The following is a 25,963-nucleotide window of genomic DNA, read 5'->3' as shown; positions in this document are numbered from 1 at the left end:
CTGTGGAATTGAATAATGCAAATCTACATTGTTTCCTGTGGTTAATGAACTAAGACTACAGAACTGGGCCTGATTCACCAATGCATTAGAAGAATTGTACATCAGTGTAAGACTGACTCAATGGTGTTACACTGGAATTAAATATGAGCAACTCAGTGGAGAATCAGGACATAGATTGAATTGTGCAGCATTTCTGTGATCACCTATGCATCTTCGATTCTTTTGCGTTGTTAGTAGCAACAGTTTAGCCTTGTCACAAAGCCTCCATGTCATTTAATTCCAACCTGCAAATATGGAATGGGTTATGTTTCTCCATTCTCCCAGAGCAACTCTACAGTCTATTTGATAATATAGAATGTTATTTGTTCATGTTTGCCTTAGAAAAAACAAAAATGCAAGAGAACATCCATCCCCTCTTGGAGGCCACACCAGTGAGATTCTGCACACGTGCTCTCCTTCCAGGCTATGGGTAGAAGGCTAGGGTATATAGCTGGCTTACATTCAACTGACTGAGGACCATAAAGGAGGCACCACTTACACTGTACTTCAAGCTGATAATTACTGTCAGTTAAGAGAGGGACAGATCCTGGCAGCATCAAAAGCATCCCCACACAAAGCAAATCAGGGATGCAATGACAAATATGTCCCCCACCCTGCACAACTCCTTGCTACACCCCAGCATCTAACAAGAGAGTTTTCAGGAGGGCAGAGACTAGTTGTGGGTCCAAGCTCCAACTTTTCCCTCAGTTGCTCCATTACTGTTTGTGCAGGGCAGAGTGATGGGTAGGTGTGCACAGAAAGAGCCTGAGGGGAGGGAGGTTTCAGCTTGTTCACATAAGTGTTTATCTCCTTTCCTGAGTGGTTCTGCACCTCTCATCTGTGGAATGGCCGTAGAGCTACTCCACGACACCTTTCTATACTGGGCCCAACCCTTTCGGGCTGCTATAAAAATAGGTCAACACAGCAGTCAGGGGATGTTGACCTAACTCTGGGGCTGGATGTAGACCTGGATTTAGCATAGTAGTTGCTTAACTATAAGCATTTAAGTCAATAGCCCCATTTATTTCAATAAAACTATTCATTTGCTGAAAGTTAGGCATCTGCTTAAGTACCTTAGCCACTTCAGGATTATCAATCCAGCACTGTTCACCAGCACTAAATTCACAAAAAGAAGTGTTTAATGAAAGAGAGAGGGATTTAAATTCTGAGTAAATAAAGAAAGAAGAAAGCAAACTTGTCGGTAAGAGCTGAAACAATGAAAAGGAAAAAACTGAGCAAGAAAGAATGAAAAAGTGGGGGGAAACCACTTCGTAATTTCACAAAAAGAAAAGGAGTACTTGTGGCACCTTAGAGACTAACAAATTTATTTGAGCATAAGCTTTCATGAGCTACAGCTTACTTCATCGGAAATTTGTTAGTCTCTAAGGTGCCACAAATACTCCTTTTCTTTTTGCGAATACAGACTAACACGGCTGCTACTCTGAAACTTCCTAATTTGTTATGAATAGTGTGCAAATGACATATTCTAATCAATAAGTGAATGCTTTAATGCTTTACATACATTAGCTTTGATACGCCTTAAGAGAACGTTATTCCATTCAGCTCAAAGGTTAGAAACCTAAGTTCCAACTACAAGCAAAGAGGTGACATAGCTTAATTATTGTGAGGAATCAGATCCCCAAACCGAATGTCAGAAATTTGCAAATGGGATCCATACAGAAATGTCAACATTTTCCTGTGAACTCAGCTTTTCATGGAGAAATTCCTCACCTTTGGTACAAATTACATGTGCCTCAGTGAAACATGATTTCAATGGGGCTGCACAGAATATAAGTGCCCAGAGAATTTACCTTATTATCTGTCCTTAAAAAATAGCCACCCTGGGCCCGATCCTCCAACACCACCATGAACAGAATTCCTGTTGATAATGTGCACAGACCTCCCACAGTGACTATAGGATCTTTCCTTATCTTGGTGAATGACAACTTCTGAAACTTTGGGTTTCCCCCACCCCCTTACCCTGAAGCAAGTACTTCAGTCTGCTAAGTTCTCAAATCCACATCTGCCATGAGCCATTTTACCTTTGATTTCCTGCAGGACTTTCTCTTCAGGTTTGGAGGGCATCTAAGAAAGGCAAAGGGGGGATGTCAGTTTTCACAATCAGAATCAGTTCCACTTCAGGGATTTGCAGGCATACTCTCTGGAGACTGAAAACTCTTTGATTTCAGTTTTTAGCATCTGCAATCTCATAACTAAGACGGCTAAATCTTTTCCCAGATAACCACCATCTTAATTAACACAGAGCTGGTTTGCCACAACCCAAGTGATATTTTAGTCTTTTCTGAAATGAAGTTCTCTTCTATTTTTAAAAAAAGAAATAGCTGCATGTAACCACTTACTAGGTTGTAACTCTTCCTGTAACATGGATTTTTCTGGTAGGAAAGTGAATATTAAAAAAATGTTGGCAGGAGGAAGTTAAAGTGAGGGGCTTTATACGTGCTAGATACTAACTTGCCACAGTATTTAAAATGGTAATCAACACAACCGCAGCACAGTGCTATAGGGCCTAGTTCTGAGTATGCACTCCTCACCAAAAGTCAATCACAATTGCAGGTGCTCACGGTATCATGGACATATAAAAATACATCTTCACAAGAGGCTATGCATAAAAATAAATATATCTGATAGAAGTCCAAGATTTCCTTAACAACATGCAATGTTTTCCACTAATCCTCTCCGGGGATAAATCCCAGATAACAGTAATAAACATTTTGGATCAATCTTGAATTTTTGAGATGCATTGCACCTAGTTTCAAAGTCAATAACAACATTTTTTTATGGTTAGTTTAGCCTTTTATTTCCCAGAATTGAAAAATGTTATCTAAAGTGTTTTGGAGTGAATTTGCTGACTTATTTTAATGTTCATAAGCAACTGCTATCTGTTCTAGTGAGAGGAGTAGGTTTTGAATCATTTTGTATATCTACCTAGAGAATCAGAGCACATATATTTTATATATATAATTACACCCACACATACACTCTATGTTAAAAGAACATAAAGATTGAAAATTCAAGCACTCAAAAGTGAGGAAATGCCAGAATTAAGGTTGCCTGAGGAACCTGGTAGCCATCTTCACTAATATTATACAACATAAAAACTGGCTGTTTTTGCAGAAGAACTAACATGCCCAGGAGAATGTCCTGAGCCTACCAATATACAGTTTTGAGACATGAGCTCATCAGAGCACATACTAAAACAGAATGAGGAATTAGCTTGGGATGGTCAGAGAGATGCAAAAACTAGCCGGCCTCTAATCTCCCAATATGAAGAAAACACAGAGTGAAGAGGCTTCCAGGCCCACTCTGTTTAAGGAACTCGGGGGTTGGGGGCGTTTGGAGTTTTGGGATTTGGACACTGGCCATCTGTGGAGAGCCGGTGAACTCAAAGGAAGGCTAGGAGAGGAGTTTGTTTACTTTGGACTTTGTTCCTTTTGCTACAAGGCCTTGGAGAGGCAAAGGTAGAGAATGAACAGACCAGTCTACTCTTGTGTACAACCGTACTGTGATATGATACCCTGAGGAGAGGTGGTTCAGTTTGGCTGGAGAGCCAGAAACAGGCAAGCCACAAATATTGCGTAAAGCCCTTTGGGCTAAGAGGGAAGCAGTGGAACTTAAGGCCTGGGGACAAAGAAGAAGAGAGGGGTTACTAATTAGACCAGGTGCCTGCTTCCTTTTTGGTGGCCTCAAGCCAGAGTTTCCCGTAGAGGTGGGTAAGAGCTCCCACGCTTTCTAGATAGGACCACGTCAAAGTTTGTCTCAGAGACTAATTCACTGTAAGGAAAGAGGGAAAGAGAATTTACTCTTTTAGTTAGAAAGATAAGGAAAGAATAATAATACTCTTATGTTTGCTAGCCTTTACAAGTAGCTGGAAAGGTCTCATCTGTCGTGGCTTCCTTTCCTGTAGATCACCAGAATGTGAGGAGGCCAGTCCGTTTCGGATGGGAGGTGCAATGTGGAGTAGATACCAAGAAACGGATGTCAGAGGCCTAATATAATTTAGTATAAAATAACTTAAAAGCACCATGCAAAGGTTAGATGGAAAAAATCTTCCTGTTTTAAACAGAGATGTACCTAAGCCAAAGTCTGAAAAACCTAGATTCTGATCTAAACTTTATAAAATGACCCTTTGTCTTTGTAGCAGGCTGAAACAAAATTCTATATTCAAATCCCTCTGAACTTGGTGTTGAAATTCATACAGCCTGGCTCAATTTGCAAAATTCAAAATCTCTATATGTAATGTTTTCATCAAATGGCAATAAGAGCTGAGAGTGAATTACATTATACCTAAAATAGGAGGCAGAAGCACAATAAAAGCTGAAGAGTGTGCCTATTACATTCTTTTAGGTTCATTTTATTTGTATTTAAAACTCTGTTACAGGGATGCTTTATGTGTGTACTTTCAAAACTATTGAAAAAACTGTTTAAGACTCCTGTGTACTTTCAGACATTCAGACTCACTTCTGAATAATTAAACACTGTCACATGCAAAAGAAACTTGAAAACAGGTGAGTTCAACTTTCAATTAGTCTAGCACATAAAGTCTAGAACATAAAGACTCCCATCTTGCCACCTCCCTCCTTTCATAGCAAGAAAGAGAACTGATCGTAGATACTTGATCATCTTCTGTCTAACAAAAATGCATAAAAAATACATTGCAATGAAGAGATGAATCTGGATTCATTACGACTCACTTCTTCTGTGACACTCACAAGAAGTGCCTCAACCCAGATTTAATTTTAATGTTTTCTCCTCAACTACACTATGCCCAAGCCTTCACTAAGTAACTAAATAATCTTACTGTGACTCCTGTTTTCTCTCTCCTGCTGCCCCTTCTCCATACTAATCTGTTGCTCCTCCATTGGTCTGCCTGGTTCCAGGTAAAAAAGGGCTTTTCCTGCAGTGGCATGGACCACTCTCTCTTCTGCTCACCTGGGTGCAATGGGTCAGCATCCCCCTGCTGTCCTGGTCAGCAGCTGCAGCAAAAGGCCACTCCTTGACTCTCTAGCCCTTAAACGGGCACATGTCTTTTCCAAGAAACCATCCAATGTCCCCGACCACTTAATGTGTGGTGAGGTCATTTTGCCATATGTGAAATTTGACTGTAAGCGCTTTGAGGCGGGGACCTTGTGGAATTTCTAAGTACATTAAGCTGCCTAGCACAATTCTGGGAGGTATAAAACAATTTCCCCTACACTTTCCAGACAGCACTCAGCGTCTCTCACCTGAACCTTTGCACTGCTATTCAGGTGTATTCTTTCTTCTCTAAAAATCTGTCCATTATATAGTACTTTGGGAAATTAGAAAGTAATACAGATCATGTCAATTCTGATGTTGATAAGGAACAAGTAACAGGACACTAGGGAAAAACTGAATAAATACAAATCAGCAGGTTTGGATAACATTACCACATTTTAAGATCCTACAATAGATATTAAACTACTGAAGGAATCGACTGAGCCACTGAAAATTTTAGCAAATTCACAAAAAGACAATGCCGATACATGAGGAATGGTGAAGGAAGTGTGGTGTTAATCTTTTTAAAAGGAGCAGGGGTATAAAGTGAAATCTGGGCAATTACCATCTTCAAAATCCAATTTAATTCTTAGTAAAATAATGGAACAAAATTTAAATCAGCATGTAAGACCTCAATATCCAGTGATATCCATGGAAACACTCTGACTTTCACTAGTGTTGGATCAGGGATAAAACCATGACCAACAACCAACATGAGTAAAGGGACATATACCAGAAAGTGGATTGCTGTGATATTTATTGAATTATGTCATTTAACACCAAATAGCTAACAAAAAAAATCTTTTGCTAAATAGCACAATTCATACCTGAAACAACCAGAAATTGCTTTGTTCAAATTCAGAAGACCTTGCTATTAATTGGGAAATCAAACATTTAAGCTTCTTGCAATACAACAGGAGAACAACAAAATTATGCCTATGATATTTTTCTGTTGTTTGGTCCTAACAGCTAATCTGGAAGATATTAATAAAAATAACATACTATTTTCTTCTAAAACGCAGTCTCACTGGAGTCCCATTCTTTGGGTCTGTACTTCTTGACTGTGAGCAGATGGGGGCTCCCAAAGCTCTTTAAGAATTGTGAGCCTCTAAGACACTGGTAGGTAGTGCTAGTTGTGTTAGCCAGACACATACAACCACAGTTCAATGTGCAGGGGGGAGAAATGCTCCCAAAAACAAACAGAAAAGGCATAAACTAACAGTCTTTTTTGGTGGAAAAATCCACGGCAACCGCCAGGATGGTAAATAAACATCCTCCCAAATGGGGGCGGGGGAGATAGTCTGTGTGTGTAAAAGCAGTCATCCAGCAAAACAGTATCTTCAGAGAACAGTTATTATAAATGATTTCCTTTTCTCTAAAGATGCCATGATGTAAATTTTCCCTGTGTAACCAAAAGTTTCTGTTAAGAAATAAGATTTAGTGCACTTAATCTCCTCAGCATTCTGTGTGTATATGAGAGTGAGTGAGAATGCCTGTACTTCTTTGTGTCCCTAACCCTCTTTCATTCTTGCCCCTTATATCTTCTGCTAGCCTCCCCTGTTTCTGGGGAAGATAATGTCAGCAAATCATGATGCAGATGATGTTCACAGTAAACTCTGAAGTTCCCACATAAATGCTCATTCCCTCTCAGTTTCCAGACACCTCCCTCTCATTTTGTGCACAGTAATAATCTGTAGTCTGCAGTGTTCTTTGCAATCACTGTGTAAGAAGGTCTGCAGGTGTGCTGTACCTCTGTGACCCAATAAATTAGAGTGTTATTTTGTGCCCACTGAGTTAGTCATGACACAAACACAACTAGAGCAGCACCTGTTTGGTTTCCTGAGAGTCCTGTTAAGGCTTCTGGAAATGTCAGACAGGCAGCCAGTGTGGTAGACCTGAAGAAGAGCTCTCTGTGACTCAAAAGCTTGTCTCTCTCACCAACAGAAGTTGGTCCAATAAAAGATGTTACCATACCCACCTCATCTCTTAAAGAGGCAGCCATGCATTTAACTAAACCCCATTCCTATCCCTCTTCCGATTCTCATTCATACACTCAGAGCTCTTTCGAGTGATGACAGAACCCCACACACCTTTTTACTGAATATTTTGAATGACCAAAGGAGTCCCTTCCCCCAAACAACCCAAAACCAACCAAACAGAAAACAAAAATAAATTGTTCACTGAGCTCTAGTCAGGCCACATTAATACAATTTTAATGTTAAGGGTGCTTCAAGTAGGCAAATTAAAACTATTTCATTTTTTTTAATATCAGTGCATACCTACAGTGGTTTCGTACTCTGAGCATCGTATAGTACTTGAGCTTTGAATTAATCTCACTTGTAGGTACCAGATGCCTTAGTGCTCAGGACACTTCAGAGTTAAAGGAGAGGAAGGAAGAACATCTACTGGATAAAACACAGGCTCTGAACTGGACTTCCTGTGTGACCTTGAGCAAGTCACTTAACCTTTCTGTGCCTCAATAATATATAAAACTGGTTGGAAAATGGAATTTCTCTCCCTTGGGAAATTCAGAACATTCTGAAATGTGTTTTTGTTCCAAATTGGAAAAGTCAAAATTGCCCATGGAATGGAAATTCCAAAAAAATTTCAATTAACAAACATCAAATTGTTCATTTAGTAATGTCAAAATATTATATCATTTGATATTCAATATTTACATTATATATAAATATATTCTATTATAATATCATATGAAAGACAAAACTGGATTTTCCCCTCACAAATCTGTTCAGTTTTTCAACCTGCTCTAGTAAAATAGAGTTCTTACCACTGCAGTTAGTGATCAACCTTAACTTTGTATTTCTTGACTTCTAACCAACGGTTTGATTTCTCAATTCTAAAGTTGCAGTAACACACACAATTTAGCATGAGCTAGGTAGACCCAGATAGATCATTTATATGATTTACGGTGTGAATTTTCATATCACATTACTTGAATGGATAATAAAAGATTTCTTCTGTGTGATCACAGGTGAACTTTTGCCAGAGTCAGTAGATTGTCAGAGCCCAAAGAATGGCACCATGTTGCCCTGATACAAGCCAGGAATGTTGTCAAATCATCCTAATGCAAACATTCCTATTTTCAAGAGCATTGGTATTAGTTATGTTTTCAAGGTTCCACAAAATGGAAATTGGGAACTAATATCTCAACCTTTCCTAAGGACAAACTCTGGACCATGACAATCAGACTCGGCTATGAAAAAGGATTATTCTTTTAAATTAAGGAACAAAAGACCACATAATGACCTGCAAGACCATTGGTAATGGTTGGCCCAAAGTTACCAGGCATGTGTCTGGGAACAGATGGGGAAGATAACGTCAGCTAATCATGATGCAGACGAGTGATGTTCACAGTAAGCTCATTTTCTATGGAAGAAGACAAGGCACCATTATAGACACTGATTGGTTAACATGCTTGACTGTGGACACTTGATCATACAGGATCAATACACAACTTGGCTTCTGATAGCATAAAGCAGCCTTTTACAGAGAAGAGCACACTGATGCTATTTACTTCTTTCTTAAAATGAAATGGTGCTAATCTTGCCAGCTGCTAATCTGTTTACTGGCTGTCCTGATAAAGTGAATTTATGTAATGGTTATCACCAAGCTGACCTACCTTATAATGACATTTCATGTTTCAGTGAACAAAGGCATCATATTTCCCAGGCTTTTTCTGTAAAAAGAAAAATGTATGCTCAAAGATTCCACTTCTCTATTCATTAGATGTAAATATGTCAGAGATATATTAAAATGGCATTTAATACAGACTACTATTTTTAAAACAAAGGTGTCATTCTACTCCTGCTGAATTGCTCATAAATTCAGGACCTGAATGAAGAGATCAGATTACATTAAATGCATTTTGGTATCTATAACTTTCTGCAATGAATTAAAACTGGCTGATCATGTCTCGAGTGCATTTCATTTTCCGTTGATTCATGTACTGCAATATAACCTTCAAAATTCCCTTATGCCAACAAACTCATTCAGATATGCTGAGTGCAGGAGGAGATTAAAGTGGCTATAAGATTGAAAACTGTATCAAGGCATCAGATAATGCAGTAGAGGTATAATGAAAGTGTAAACAAAACCTGTAAATGTAGAAATTACTGTCTGTATAATCCACTGTTGAATTCAATGGAGAATTTTGCTATAAGCAAACTATGTATTAATACACAACAAATTGCTGCAATCAATATACAGAGCCCATTTCATTCTTAAATTTTCTATTCACGACTAAGCACTAGAAAAACAGTTTTCTTGTCCTTTAGAAATGCAGTTTATCCCAAACTGGAATTTAATGCTGATCTATATTCTGGGCTAAGTGAGCACCCACAGCTCTCACAAAAATATAATTGTTTAATTTTTCCCTTTTTTTTTTGTAAGTTACTTATAGAAGTAACCCTCCCTATTTCCTTATATAGGAGCTTTTTGTTCCCATGTTGTGAAATCTAATCTGTCCTTTAAACGCTTTTTAAGCTGGCAAAAAATGCATTATTACTGAGCTAGTAGCTTCTATTGTTTCAGTGGTAGCTATGGCTATGGATGAATGCTTTCAACAGAAGTTAAAAGAGATAATGAGTCTTTAATGATACAAAATCAGAGCCTTGTGTGTTTAGTGAAGCCTGACACAAGCTCCAGTTTTCAGTTAGCAAGGAGAGATTGTACTGTATTCAGTTTTTTAAGCTGAAAATACCCACAGAAGTGCTTCTTTGTACAACTTTGTATCTCCTAAAATACAATCAGTAGAAGTTGCTTGTGGTGCTAAACTCTTACGTGACTTGAAGCATTAAAAAAATAGCAATAGTTAAAAATAGCAGTAATGAAAATAAGCCTAATTTTGTTTTTTCCATAAATCTCTGAATGGCTCGTAGGTGGATATTTCATATTATTAGTCTATGCACTTCAATTATTTTTTCTTGTCATTTCTCTCCTGCCCCCATTCTCCTCCCGCCTCACTAAAGATACGCAAGCATAACTTCCAGCTGAAGCTGTAGCACGACATCAGTGACGCAGAAGTTCCCTTCTAACTTACCTGTCTAAAGAACAGAAGGTTTCTGATGTTACTGGGCAAAATGTGTACATACTTGCCTGATTCACCACTGCATTACACAAGCTTTCAAGTACACTTTTGAATTATAATGATTTTGCAAGAACAAGCACATGCAGTACACTGTGTTATTTTACAGGGGAAATGATGGATCCAGAACAAAATGATAGGTGAACTCCTGCTCTGTTTGAAGTGGCCATTGCTCATGGCCAGCCCTGATTGACCAGTGCATTTTGCTAGTTTCACACCACTGGAACTCCATAACAATGGAGGAATGCAGTGTTGAATCAGGTCTACCACATCCATTACTGGATGGGAGTCAAGAGAAATGTGTACAATGTGCTGGAGTGTCTGGCCTCTGGGTAACTATGATAAAGAACGGCTCTTCTGCCAAATAGAAACACATTAATTAAAACAACTTCCATTTAAATTAAGTGAAAACATCATGACTAATTCCAGACTCTTCTCTCCTCTGCCACACCACAAATCTTTCGTCGTGCACTTTCCCATTAATATAGAGCTGGCTTGGAGAGACTACCCACATTAAATTTGTGTGTGGATGTTTTATGAGTTGCATATGTTTTGGATGTTGAAATTACATGACATTATGGATTTTACAGTGACTCAGCTACAGGTGTCATCTCGGCAGGAAGGAAGGAAAAATACCAAATAACTGCCTTAGGACCTAAATAGTCATAGTATTTTTTTAAACCACACTCCCAGTGTGAGAGTGCAGGTTCAATTTAAATAGCAACCTATAGTCCTCCCAGGATTTTATTCTGGGGCTGGATCCATCATTTCCCCTTTAAAAATCATGTACAGTATATATCATATGTGCTTATCTGTTCTTGCTAACCCAGTATCATTCACCCTTAATATTTAGGAATCATAATATGTGTTTAGAGTATTAAGAGCCATTCTAAAAATCAAATAAATCTCCTGAAGTCTTCTGATTAAAATATAGTAACAATGTGTGCAATGTTCCACATCATGTCTATAAGCATTAGGTTGTTCAACGGGGTCAATAGTTTAAAAAAAAAAAAAACAGAGCTCATCCAAACTTGTTTTTTTCAGTCTGCCAAACCAAAGCCAAACATGGTCAGCTCAGCTTCAATGGAGACTGTGAAACTGTAAGTCCCAGAAAAACTCATCCTTGGAGTGCACGCGGCAGAAGAATATCAGGTAGCCAAGGAGAGATCTGTTTTCCATTGGATTATCCCAAGACCATAAGGAGAAAGAAGTCTAGTCACTTGTCCCCAGGGTCAGCTCTCTATTGTCTACTGTGCTCCAGAGGGTGGGTACTTATAGAATGGGCATTTCTGGGCTCAAGATACCAACATGGCATCATCACAACATTCTGTATTTTGAACTATGGGTTTGCCGAACCTTGTGACTCTAGAACTGAACCACTATCACAAACCAAATTTTTTTGTTTGCCTAGCTATAATCATTTGGCAAGCCAACCATTCCTCCTGAACTGTCATTTTCAGTAACAAAAAAAAAAATCACTCCTTTACCAAAAACTACACACTGAACAAAGAATTATATGCTTAAAAAGTATAATCTTCAATACCAGATTATTTTTGCTTATAGATGAATTAATGCTTTCCAAAAACTGATGCTATAGATCAAGCTAGGAAACAAGAGGAACAGTTGATGCAGTTTGGTCCCATTTACAGACTATTTTATCACAGTTATTAATGTTTAAATAGATAAACCATGTGGTAGATAGTTCCAAATGAAGTGTATTTTAATGAATATTGAGACATTTGCCTTTTAATCTGTATTTAAAATCCTGTATGAAGAAATTTGTTAATGTGACAATTTTGTGGATCTGTAAGGAAAGAAAACCTCAATAAATGCAGCTTCTCTTGTGGAGTGGAATATTTTACATTAGAAAGACAACTGTAAGCTTTTAAATAGGTAGAAGTTGTGATAGCCACTATGGTCTAGTTTTAGTATGGTGAAGAATCAAATTAACACATTGAGAGAGATTCAGACATCATACACACCAATATGAAATCAGAAAAAATAAATCCAGCAATTCTTTTCATTTAATACTTTTATACTTTGGGGCCAGGTAATTGAAAGCTGCTAATGGGAAACTCTTGACAGCAACAAAACCAAAAATCCATTCAACATTCTATTGTTTAATGTCAAGTATCAGAGGGGTAGTCCTATCAATCTGCATCTGTAAAAGCGGCGAAGAGTCCTGTGGCACCTTATAGACTAACAGATGTATTGGAGCATAAGCTTTCGTGGGTGAATACCCACTTCGTCGGATACGCAAAATGGGTATTCACCCACAAAAGTGTACGCTCCAATACATCTGTTAGTCTATAAGGTGCCACAGGACTCTTTGCTGCTGTTGTTTAATGTGTTTATAGTGCAAGGCTTTACTTTTCATTCAGTAACTATACAGTAAAGCATCCCATTAACTTTAGTCATATTGTAAGTCCAAAAGCACCTTCATTAAGAAAAAGAGAGCAGTTTTACATCAGCTTTAATACGGCGCATTTTGTAAGCTGTCAAGACATGTAAAAGAGTGAAAAAAACATAAATCAGAGTAATGGGATCTGTCAGAACTTTAACAAAAAGCACTTTTTCTCTGGTCACTAAAGGCAATTAAAGTGTTCACAAGAAGCAGCCATTATTAACGCTAACCCTTGATTATTTTACAGTGGCATATTCCAATCTGCACTTTCTTTTAAAAACTTTCAAAGTCAGGTCCTGAAGTTAGTTTTTCAGGAAAAAAAAATACTTGGTAATTTAAGGTTAATAAAGAAAGATCCAAGGTGGGATTTTCTAAAGCATCTAAGTGATTTAGCAACACATGTCCCTGGTTGGAATAAATTCGGTTGAGATTTTCCCCACTGATATTTCAAAGATATCCAAATCAAGGCTAGCTATAGAGATATAGAGAGAGATATTAAATACCCATTCCAAGAACAGGAGAGCGAACAACCTTTTTCAATAGACAAAAAATTAATTAAGATTGCTAAGTGACAGCAGTGCATTTACCAATGACATCCCAAGCACTTAAAAGCAAATTCATGCATAGTTAAGAGCAAAATAAATCTTACACTAATGACATAAGGCTAGACTGTGAAATGGGCAGTGTGTGGCTGTGCTGCTCGAAGACTAACCCCAGGGAAGGAATTGAGCCTCAGAGGAATTATGTTGCTACAGGTGCATACCACATAAGGATATATGAGGGGTGGAGGTGGAATGAAGTCAAGCCTGTGTTCATTCCCACCTCCATCACCTGTCTGGAAGAAGGAAGGAGTGCCACACAGGCAGCTCCCACTTGACCCTGCCTTTCACATACATTGACTGAGCCACAATATGGCCCATAATAAGCAAAACACATTATTCTTACAAAGCAAGAGAAATGCATATTTCATCACAATGCAGCCTTAGCGCTGAACTCTATAATGGCTTTTATTTTTTTGAGATGCATTGTTTTTTCTATGTTGGCTGCAGTCCCCACTATTTTCTTTTCAATACAGTTAAATGAAAGACATCAGTAAATATATTTCTCAACTGAAAGAGTTGGACTTTTATGTAAAATACTTAAAATTCTCTCCTTTGAGAATAATTTTGGAAATGTAGTTTAATGGCAGAACAACATTACTGACTTATGGTAAAATTATAAACCTACGTGCTCTTGCACTTCAGGCTTGGGTGTTATACATTTATAATTGGGGGGGGGGGTGTTCCTCAAAAGGGCTTTTTGTTGAGTTTATATTTTGAAACAAGAGGTAATAATTGTATTTTGGGGTTGGTCAGAGTTAAGGCTGTTGAGTTATGATGAAATAGGCATTACTTTCTACTTCATAAGAACAATGGGCCAAATTCAGAAGTGATACAACTCCTTATACTAAAACGGACACTCTTTCCAGTTATGTTTGGTAGAGGAGAAGCTGTCTGTTTCTCAGAGTTCAAATTCCTGGTGGATCAAATCCTATTTTTTCATAGGTTTGCATGAAAAAAAAAAAGAGACTTACCCTGTGATCAACCATTGCTTAGTAGTGGTGTAATCATGCATCAACTCTTCTCAGTGCACTGAGTACATCTTATTACTACCACTAGGTGCAGTGGAGACTGACTGATATCATCATGGAACAGTGTAAAAAAATACAGCACCAGGAAACAGATTAGTCTGAGGGGGAAAATAGCAAATTGATTTATCTGCAAAAGGTTTCTGTGAACTGGGGCTGAAAATGAGACTGTGTTGTTGAAATGTGGAGGCTATTAAATCATGGCTCAAACCAAGCAATGGAAATTGCCTAGAAAACAAAGAAAGCAAGTCCAATACAATGGACAGTTTACAAAGAACCATAGAAATTACAGGTGGAAATGTCTCAGTGCTCAGTAATTCAAAGGAACAGTGAAATGCCATGGCCAAGTTCATATGCACCTTACCACCAAAGTTCAACTTTGATGTGGAGTGGGAGTGGCTGAAATTTTGGGCAAGCTATGCTCCCAGACAGTGCTCCCACATCTTACACAGTTTGTCCCCACACTGACACCTGGCTAGCCAGAATGAGAGGTGATTGATACAAATGCTTTATTGAGGATAGAACATTGCCATAGTATCATAGACCTATATGATTTGTACTGCCACCAAAGGAAGAGTGGGATGATGGAAACAGAACTGTAACAGATCTCTTTCTTTACGTTCACATTTCCTGGCTATGCACAGGTTCTCTTGCAAGCCAGAAGGTTCAAATTTAAGACTGGAGAAAGACATATAACCCCAAAAGTTACTGAAGGTCATCAAAACCCAAATTCTAACCCTAGTACCTCTAGGTTCCTCTTGTTCTCAGCTAGAATATCAAATAGAGTGCTTTCTGTTCCCTTCACACCACACAGGTGATATATGTCCTATCTGAAGGTATAAACACAGAACATGAACCAGTGTGCCAGCCTTCTTTTTTGTCATTAATACATTATTGCTAAGTAGCGGTGTAATCATGCCATTTTAAATATCTGTATTCTTCCCTGCATTTAAAATGTCAAGGCCAGGTGAAAATCTTTTCTCCTAAAGTGTTTCCTAAGATTTTCAATAGAAGGTGCCGGCAAGTTATACAGTTTTGATAAACTTTGGAAACATCTACTTTACAAGTCTGTAGCTTGAGTCCAATGAAAACATCTGTTGTGCCAAACAGCACTTGACAAAACTCAGTAATGTTGATGTGAGGAGAATTAAGTATCCTAAAGTCTTCCTGTTCAGGAAAAGAATCTAAATGGAATAGATTTAGAGGCTACAGTTACCTTCTGATATCTCTTCCCCTTGACATTTAAAATTAGCATAAAGTTCCCCCTCTTTTTCTTTTGCATTTTATTTTAAAGGGAAACATGGAATGTTGAATCTCACACAAGGCCTGTTACGGTTCTTTTTCAGCAAAGCTTGTTCATAACCCAAACTAAACTTCACCTTTGTATAACTATCCTCCCTTGTTTTATAATATGACTCCCTGACAATACTAGTGGTGCCAGATGTGAGTCATGAGACAGCTTTGATCAAGTATGTAGAATGCCATACATGGGCCAGCATCATCTGATGGATTTTTCTTTGTTCATTTTACTCTCCCCATCCCTATATAATAATGTCCTGTTCAGTTTCACAAGCTGTGGAGTGAAATCTGCATTAAACTCTTAACTGCATTCTATCATATTACTATACTAAGGTTTCTCACAAAGCACAGGATGTTCTGGGGGCAAATTTTCTAAAACAAACTCTAAAGTTGAACATTCAACCAATTGCCTGTGTAAAAAAGAATGCATATAGGCAAATTGCACTTGTGTGCACAAATTAGATAGACATCTAAGTCCTATTTGCTTAAGTAAACTCAGTTTTCTGTACATACAAATTATGTTTGCAAGACTGTGTGTGCCAATTTGGAGGTTGGGTTCTGGCATTTTTGAAAACTTAATCCTCAGTGAAATTTTTGAAAAATGTAATCCTCAACTGAAATTTTACTTAGACATTGCAGCATGAGGATGTGAACAATCCCTATGTTTAGACATCAGTCCTATCCCACAGTATCCATGAGATGTATTTTTTTAATTAATATTTTCTCTTTTATAAAAAAATCCATTGTTAAGATTACATGCAGTAGAATATTCCATCCTCATGGAAATTATATCAGATCTTATGCCCAACACAATTAAAATGGAATTTGTAACCTTTCTCATTCATATAAAGTTTTAAATATAAAGACGGGATTGACACAGCAGTCTACAACACCTTCAGCAGATCCCCCTTTATACGAAGATTGCATCCAGCACCTACCATGTCAGCAAGGACCACTAAGTAGGACTGAGTTTTTGGTAAGACTAACTGAATAAATGAGGGCTGCTCGGAAGCTGTGGGGCCCTTTGTGGTGTGTAAGAAACAGCTGTATCATGGTACTTCCCCAATTGGCACCAAGACTGTTTTGACACATTCAGAGGGGAGGTCAAGGCTTGACTATATTGGGGCAATAAGAACAAGGTTGAGACTCCTTGTTGTAGCATTGGTGGGGGAAAAGCTTGTACTGCCACTGTCAATGCTGTGCCTGCTGTATGGATGAACAAGGAACTGCAGTCTCCAGGGCCTGGTGCCCTCACAAGCACTAAATTCTTTTACTCAAAACAAACCAACAACAAACCATCTCTTCTGACAGAAAATGTAGAGAGGATAGATATTTATGTACAAAAATAAATGTAACAAAAAATTACTGACCCTGTGCTGCAGCCAAATTTTCAAACCTTAACTTGGCCATGTTTTTAAAAACAGAAAACAGTAACTAAAAGCACCATCCAAGGGGAGCTTAAGTTTCTGCCAGATTTCCTTTTTCAGTAAAGCATGACAAAGGTATCTGAAACGTAGAGAAACATTTTCTACTGAGGATGTTGAATGGAAAAAAAGCCAAATTGATTTATGGAGAAGTTGGCTTCTAGACTTTGGACTCACTTATGTTAATGGCTAAGATATAGATCCTCAAAGGGTGGAGTGACGTGGAAAGGTAGATTTGGCCAAGAGAGTGATGAGCTCATCAGCCCACTACTCATTATCACGGAACTGGTACACCCTGAGGCCAGATGGCAGAGGGTTTTTTGCAACAGGGGGGTGGGGGGGTGGCGGGGGGCTTCACAGGGCTTTTCCAAATTGAATGACTGGGACAACTATAATGTAACACTTCAAAATACTCATCTGGCTCAGTTGAAATAGCCTCTAAACCACTCAAGAGTGATTCCCTTGAGGTCAGGTTGAGGTACATTTCACAGCACTGTTACTGACCTGAGAATTAACAGACCCCAAAAGATATGATTGCCACCAATACATGAGAGAGACCATTTTTCCCCCTTTTCATTTAAGAAATGGTTGTTTCTTGCCATCCTTGACAGGGAAAGTAGATATTTCTAAAATGCTTCAACCAGTCTATTTGTCTGGATAATAGTGAACACTGAAGCCAAAGCCATCCTAATCTAAACAGCTTTTCCCTTAACCCTTTGAATACCAAAAACTAAGTGTGTATACAGCAGCCATGTTTTTTAACAATGATTTTACTGGAGTGCAAAGGGTTATTTATGCCAGATGTTGACTAGCCATGCTAGGTATAGAGTATATCATGTTGGCTGTGAATTCTTCAAGGGATTAATGTCGCTTGTTTTTAAGATATTACATTTCTTTGCCTACAGCAAACAGAGATTTGCTAATAACAATGTAATTTCTATTCTTACTTGCATCTTCTATTTCTACTGCAGAGCTTTAAAATGACATTACAAAGCCTAAGAATAATCCTTTCATTTTCCGATTGCCTTCTCTAAATACTGTAGCAGTGATTTTCCTACTTTTTCTTTCTGCATGCCACTTTTCAACTCTCCTGTCTTCCATTTATTGATTCTCAGAAAGCTCAGTTCCATAGACCACTGGCTGGTCCATGGACCACAGTTTGGAAAACAATTACTGTAGTAAATATTCTTAATGGGTGCACATCCTGAAGTCTTTATTTAGTGGTACATTTCCACTGAAGTCAAGGGAGTTTTGCCTTGCTAAGGATTTTCATGACCTGACCTAATGTAAGAATAACTGCATAGCAATCTGAGATTATATCTGAGGCAAACAGTAAAAGAAACCAGTTTATCACTAAGTATCTGTAAGTCGTACATTTCACTCGGTATTTATTAGGGCATTTGTACTGTAAATCTTTGTTCAAAGTTTAAAAAAGAGCTATTAAAAAAGGTACCTGGGACTGAACCTTGACAAATAAGTTCTCTACCCATAGAATAAGTCGTTGTTACGCTTTGCTTCCAGTAGCATCAACAATTTGTGAAGTATCGTACAAACACAAAAGAAGTCATGGTATTTAGTTTGAGAGTCTGGCTGAATTTCTTTAAAGCCATTTTTAAGCTATCAGCTGGGATAATAGATATCTCCAGGCTCAGAACATTTGAGTTTAGCAGACATAGGGTATTTCTACTAATTTGGTGGCATTCTTAGACTTGGCTCTTTTTTGTGATGGGGGTGGGGGTGGAAAAATGAGGTTACTTTTTGCAGTGTTAACTGATATACTTTCATCTTTTTAGGTGAAATATACTTTCATCTTTGCAGGTGGCCAAAGTGAAACACTAGTAGCAAAAGAGAAGTAAAACCTACCCATTAATTTTAATCCTTTGCTGACTTATGCCCAGTTAAGTGCCACCATTAATAAGTATCTACTTCTTCGGAGCATTACCTAACTCATGCACGTGCCCAATACTTCTTATGCCCTGACATTTCACAAATTTAAATGGACTTTCCACTGTAAAAAGACTGAGTTTGAATTTGCCAAATCTGGGGGGTCCTTTTATTGGCTTCGTACATTCTGATTTCTTATCCCTTGCTAGCTTAAATAAAGCCATTCCAGATGTACTTGCTTCTTCCCCGAATGCCCTGCTAGCAGAGCTGCACTGGAGCACCAGAGAACACACGCAGCACTGGTCTGTAACAGTTTACTCCCTCCTCTGAGTAGTAGAGTGATCAGAGAGAGATCAGCTCTCTCTAAGACCTAGCACATTTGCGTTGCAGTGAAAGGCAGGCCGTTTCCACGTTGCAGCGTGTAGCTACACGTGTCAGTGAAAGGCTTTGGCGGGGGGAGAATGTGGGGAAAGGCTCCAGCAGTTCCCTGCTGACCAAGCCTTTCACTGCGGCAAGGAAAGGCTCTGGAAACGCAGATGCAGCAGGGAAGGCTCAAGCAGCAGGGAGGCAGAGACATTACACTTCTAAGAACAGTAATGTAGATATTGGTGGCATTGATTGGCATGTAGGGCACATATTCTGAGGTTCTGGCATGCCTCTAGTCTACTCACCTGAGCAATGCCACAACATCTGCATTGCTATTATATCTGTGCTAGCTGGGTGTGCAGTGTTTGCACTCTATACACCATCACAAGTGTAGACATATCCAAAAGGCGGGTTGTAGAGTCATAATCTAATCCTTACACTGGACACATTTCTCCCATGTGTATAAGAGAGTTACTCTGGGCTTTCTCAGTGGGACCAATGCCTGCACTCAGTGTGACAACTGTGTCCCTTGGCAGAGGCATGGCCCATTCTTTAACCTGGTAACAGAGTCCTGGAGCACCTTCAAAAGGTCCCAGTGGACTCACGTTTCCTGCTTAAAACTTGAGGACTGACACCTAAAAGGTGGCACCTTTGATCACACAGAAGTGGACAGAGGACAATTAAACAACAATTTTAAAGGAAACGTAACTTTTATATCAAGGTATTTGCTGTATTAATGTACAGACTATGTATATATCAGCTAACTAGACAATTCTCATTTTAATGCCATTGTAGACTGGTTTCCAAAACCAAACACATTTAAATTTAAATAAAAAGCAAGGAATACCAGTTTGGAATCAGCAATTGAACTAACTCATACAATGCTGGTTATAAACTCGTGTATGTTGGTAGAAAGAGGGAGAAGAAGTGATTCAAACAAGGAGGAATTCTGTAGCTGACTTCTCTCAGTATCAGAAAACAGACAAATTATGCTATTTGCAGAGCATCTTAAAGCCACACAATGTAGGGAAGCTGAAGTTAAATAGCAAGGGTCAATATAGAAAGTGCAACTTTTAAATAATGCATTTCTAGCTTTGGAATCAGACTACTGTTATACCAGACATGCTGAAAACCTGCAGGTTTTCGCATATGTTTTGAAGTTTTAAAAGTAAAAATATGACTTGAAAGAAAGAAAATCTCTCCCCCTGAAAAATGATCCTGACCTATTATGAAGTAGATGAGCCTGAAAGTTTTTTTTTAAAAACACCAACTTAAATATTCACTATTTTATATTAAGACATGTGACAGCACTTAGCCGACATTTAGTAGTATCTTCAAAAGCACTCACCTTGTTGTATCTGAGCTGCTAATAGTTAACATGATGGAACACAATGTCAAGCATCTCCCCTCAACAGGCCTCTTTTACAGATATGGAATTTAGAAGTTTCCCATACCACTGGAAAAAGAGATTATAAAAAGAGTTGCCAAAGGAGAGGGCACAACGAATATTAAGCACAATTGATTTACCCTTTATGTCCCTTTGCAGGATGCATATTGTATTATTATTACTACTACAATTATTGTTTTATCACATTTATCTAATCACAGTATAGCTGCTTTCTCAGATTTCATTGTTTATAATTATATTATTTCTAATACTATATAATCTGCATGCATGAGAACTAAGCATCTCGTAGAATCACACAGACAAATGATCATTCAAATCTGCCCCATTTCCTTGACTTCAGTGGGAAGTGAGCATGCTCAGTGCCTCAAGGGTCAGGCGCCTTAATAGAAACATACTTTCTTCAGTTCCCAGGCACACACAACTGCAACTCAGAAAATGGAGGTTACTTCAGTAAGTGCTGGTTATTTGAGGTGTGAAGTCTCTATCTGTATTCCAAATGAGGGTACACATGCACACCATGCTGCTGAGACCAGAAAATCTTGCAAGTAGTAGCTGTAGGTCTGTGCCTCCACGCTGGAACGCCTCATGCTCAGCACTGAAGGTATAATGGGAAGTGCAAACTGACAGCCTCTTCATTTCCTTCTCTACTGCATATCCAGTCATGATCTGAAGCAGAGGGGAAGGAGGGAGGGTAGTGGAATATGGATAGGGCCCATACATCTCGAAGAACCAGCACTCAAAGGAAAAAAGAAGGTTCCTTACCTGTGATTGCTGGTCCATATGTGTATTTCACACATGGGTGACTGGTAAGCAGCAGTCAAATAACAGGCGGGTGCAAGGGTACAGGCAGTATAGATGTCTGTAATATTGCCATTGCAGAGGCTACATCTGCAGAAGAGGCTTGGACTAAAGTGTAATGCTTTGTGAAGGTATGGATTGAACTCCAGATTGCCATCTTAAAAATATCCAGCATAGGCCCTTCTCAAAAGAGATGCTACTCAGGTTGCCTGTGCTCTTATCGTCTACCTTATACCTCCATGATATATACATCATTAAGGTGATGATGAGATGTTCACCTTATACTGTCTCACCTTAATACCTCTGGAGACTCCAGCTAGCGTTATTGTCTACCTTATATCAATTCAAACACAACCTGCTGTGATTTCATTAACATAGGCAATAAGAGTATAAGGTCCCAACAGATGCGTGGCTGCTTGCACTATCTAGTGGACTGGGAAGGCTCTGGCCCAAATGAGCACACTTGGGAGCCTGCCTCCTATGTCCATGCTCCTGATGTGGTGGAGGAATTCCACAAGGCTCATCTGGACAGGCACCACCCTGAAGGGGGGCAGGGCATGATGTAATAACCTGCAGGGCTGGAACCAGGGGAGTTCCAGCCACTGATACCTCTGCATCACCACAGAAGGTTTAGGCTAAGCTCCCATAGGTGGGCCCTGTAAGGCCAGTCTTGGCAGAAGGAACCACCCAGCAGAACCTGAGTGTTGGCCCCTCACATCCCAGTGATTGGCCAGTACTTACAGCACGGAGCCATGAAAAGGAGTTGTCTGAGCAACAACAGACTGCCTGCCTCTCTCTGCTCCAGACCCTGCTTGCGATAGACCCTAGACTCCAGCTTCAGACCCTGGTTTGTCCTTGACTTCATGTGCCCAATCCTGATCTCCTAGTAAACTTACCCTGGCTGACCCTGCTCTGACCACTAGGTCTGACCATTCATGTCCCAGTCGTGACAGTTTCATTGGGTCAATCCCATGTCCTATAGTCACTGCTTGTGAAATATTTATAGGTTTCCAAATCATTTTAGAGCCGTGAAACTCACATAACACAACACTATGGCTTATTTTATACCACATTTGGTCTTCAGAACTAGCCTGGTACTCAGCAGACTTTTAGTACCCCCTGTTTCTGGTTAGCTTGATTTATCTGCAATGTTGTGGTCTGAATTAGAACCCAGAATTCTGCAAAGCTCAGAGAGGTTTTGGTTCTGGCCCCTGTAAGTATTTCAGTTTTTCCTCTTCTATTCCTGACCAGAATTAGAAAGTATAAAAATGAAAAGATTAATTAAATATTTTAAATTCCAATTCTGTTTGTATGGTGGTCCACTTATTTTATCCAAAATGACTTACTCAACCCTAATTAGTCCCCGGTAATGAAAAACATAAATAATAACACAATTTACCTCTTAAATTGTAATCTTTTTTATGTACGGTGAGGATGCCTTCAAAATGTTATGCCACTTCCTATTACCTTATGGGAGAGATATTTAATACCCCCCGATATACTTGTTAAATATTTAACAGGTCCAAGTGCATCCGTTTTGTCAAGGTTTGTATATGTAGGTTTAAGGCACTTTGGAGCAAAGATCTTCCAGTCCCAGAAGTTTGAAAGATACCTAAACACACTGTTGGTTTGCTATACAAACAATCAATAATCATAATGTAGGCCCCAATTCTGCAAAAAACATTCACATTCCTTACTTCTTTCTCTCACTGGCTCCATTTCCCCTTCTTTGTTACCCTTCCCCTTCCCCCCCACACACAGTTCCCACTAGATTTACTTGCTCTTTTTCCCCTCTTCATCATGCTTCTTCCTACTAGCATAAATACAGATCCCACAATATTTTCCCCAGCCATCATCTTCCCTTCATCCTTACCCTCTCAATCTCCTGCACCAGTGATCAGTGAGTTATTAGTTTTCAAATGATACCCCAGATGGCATATTTTGTACAAAGATCATTACAATACTGCATAGAGTATGAATACAGGGGTGCTTAGGGTCACAACTAGCTTTGAGGCTTGATGGTATGTTTCTGTGTTAATGTTGGCTGTTATGCTTATTGAGGATTTGTACATAAGTAAATAAGATCTCTCTTGATCTAAATGAAACTGCTTGTTCAATAATTGCTGATTTATAACCTAGAGTCCATCACAAGTGATTTGCTGGAGAAAATATGAGACTCTACATTTCCATATGAAATATTTCACCTTACCATCTGATAGACATTACTCTAAGAAGTAAAACATCATAGTTTCTCTGATTACATGTTTAAAACATAATTTAATGTAAAGGAAATGTCCTTGCTTACTATAGCCTATCTTTCTCTTCTGACTCATATCAGTGCCACCCTGTCAAACAATTCTCTGTGCCAGAAGCCTGACCATCAGCTTAACATTAGAAGAATGCTTCCATTGACCTAGCTACCATTGCTCAGGGAGGTGGAATTCCTCCAGCAACAGCAGCACCCCTTTTATCACTGTAGTCTATGTCTATACTACAAGGTTAACGGCATAGCTAAGGCACTGTAGTACCTGTAGTGTAGACATGGTCTGAGTTTGTGTGCTACCCTCTCGGAGCTATATATTACTACAGAAATTAGAATACAGACGTCTCTAAACGAATATGGTCATATCTTCACCCTACAGAGAATTTAATAATACTGCTTTCCAGTAATAGTTCTTTCCATTCAAGGATCTCAAAAAGATTTACAAAAATTAATGAGTTATATCCTGCAATATTCCTGTGAGGTATACTGTATTGTCTTGGGGTATGGGGAAATTGAGGCACACAATAATTAAGTAATTTGCCCAAGTTTACACAGACATTTGTGACAGAAAACAGATTTCTTACTTCCTAGTCCTGTAAATTAACCACAAAACATCTTCCGCCGAAAGTAAACACAAATTACTACAGAGGCTTGAGTGTTCACAGATTAACTCCAGTATTTTATAAACACTTAAATAATAATTTCACTCAGCCACATAGCTGCCATGTGAAAACTACCTTCAGGTAACTGCAAAATTTTATTTGTGTAAGGAATGCATTGATCCTTTTTGTATATATGGATATGAGAGGTAATGACACTTAATTTCAGGAGTTATAATTTCCTTTTTTCTTTATGTGACAATACTTTATTTTTTTTACATATCCAAAAATATACTATAGGTAAGAAATATAATTATTCTCCTATTCTGAATGAAGAATTTCTTTGCTTTTTCAAGATCCCAAGAACTACTGCTCTATTATGACTATGTTATTTATAAAGAGGAATGAAGATGGAATATGTCAAATCCCAGCTCATTCATCTTGCTCATATATTAGTCAATACTATACACATTATGGTATTGTGGTTCTGGCATATAGCTACCACTATCATCAGAGCCTTCAAAATACTTAAGATAAAGAGAGGGAGATATGGTATATTAGATTGAAGGGATAGATTAGATAGCAATGTACAGGGCCAGATTAGACAGAGAGATAGAAATAAAAATAATATTCATGCAAAGGCGGCCAATTTACCATGCTGATGGGAATTATCATTCTGCATTTCCTGACATCTGTGCCTTTAAAATCTCCACCATAATGCTGCATTAACAGAATTTTTAGCATTTAATTCAATAAAAGGTTTGGTTCAAGTTTTGCAGAGTTTTTTCTTCAAATCCTTTTGATGAAAATCAGACGCAGACCAGAAATAAAATGCATCAAGGGTGCCCTTTTTTCTGCTTAAAGGGCTCAAAATTTTCTCCATTATTTGCTTGGAAAACTAAATAGATCCTATCTGTTTTTCATATACCCAGTCAGACCACTCTCCAGTTCAAATAGTTCACAATGCCAGCAGCTCAAGTTTTGTGATTATTTGTGCCTTTCAGCTAGACCTTTACAGTAAGAGTTCACAGTATCTATTTAACATTATGAAATGTGAATTGAAAATGCTTTATTGTATATGTTATATATGTATGTGACCTGCTTATCCAGAACTCACAGTACAATTATCACTACAGCCTAAGATCTTTCTTTCTGGATTCATGTTTCTCCATGTGTAGCAGGTGTAAACCACAAGTGAAGTTTCTAATCTTAGACAATGTGCAGCCATTAGTTCCGCTAAAAAGCTCTAACCACCAGTGCTCATTGATTTCTAGTTTCATATATCTTTAATGAGGAGATTAAATACTTGTTTAGGAAGCAAAGCCTAGCTTAAGTGGTGTTTGCTCATATAGCATTTACAGCTGAAGACCTCCCTAATATTTCCCATAGGTGACAGAAGTGAAAAGGCCGTTATTCCCCAAAATGTAAACCATTTAGTTGGTTCTGTAGAGGCATGGAATGCTTTATAATGGAAAAAGTCATTAGAGATGAAATGCTGCAGAAAAAAAGCCCTTTCTTACTGATAATATGCTTCTCTCTGTCCTTTTTCTGATTCTTTCTGAGCACCCAGGAGTATGTTAAGTTCAATTCCTACATCTATTTTTAAATCAGTTCCATTTCCCACTCATCTCTACATGGATTACAAAGGTGAAAGGTTATATCCCTGGTGGATCAAGTCTACAGCACCCTGGACAAAAGAGAAGAGACATTAATA

At 38.6% G+C, this 25,963-nt stretch overlaps 1 long non-coding RNA gene across 1 annotated transcript; it reads right to left on the bottom strand.

Moving 5' to 3' along the window:
- Nucleotides 1-200: 200 nt before the first annotated feature.
- Nucleotides 201-21,468, bottom strand: LOC122466185. The gene is made up of 4 exons (XR_006291515.1): nucleotides 21,352-21,468; nucleotides 8,714-8,770; nucleotides 2,082-2,124; nucleotides 201-284 (listed from the first exon to the last, which is right to left on the bottom strand). It is a non-coding gene; the product is annotated as an uncharacterized LOC122466185 (long non-coding RNA).
- Nucleotides 21,469-25,963: the final 4,495 nt, after the last annotated feature.

The sequence above is a fragment of the Chelonia mydas genome, chromosome 6 (assembly GCF_015237465.2).
Source record: "Chelonia mydas isolate rCheMyd1 chromosome 6, rCheMyd1.pri.v2, whole genome shotgun sequence".
NCBI classification, from domain to species: Eukaryota; Metazoa; Chordata; order Testudines; family Cheloniidae; genus Chelonia; species Chelonia mydas.
This window is presented reverse-complemented; position numbering and strand designations above follow the sequence as displayed.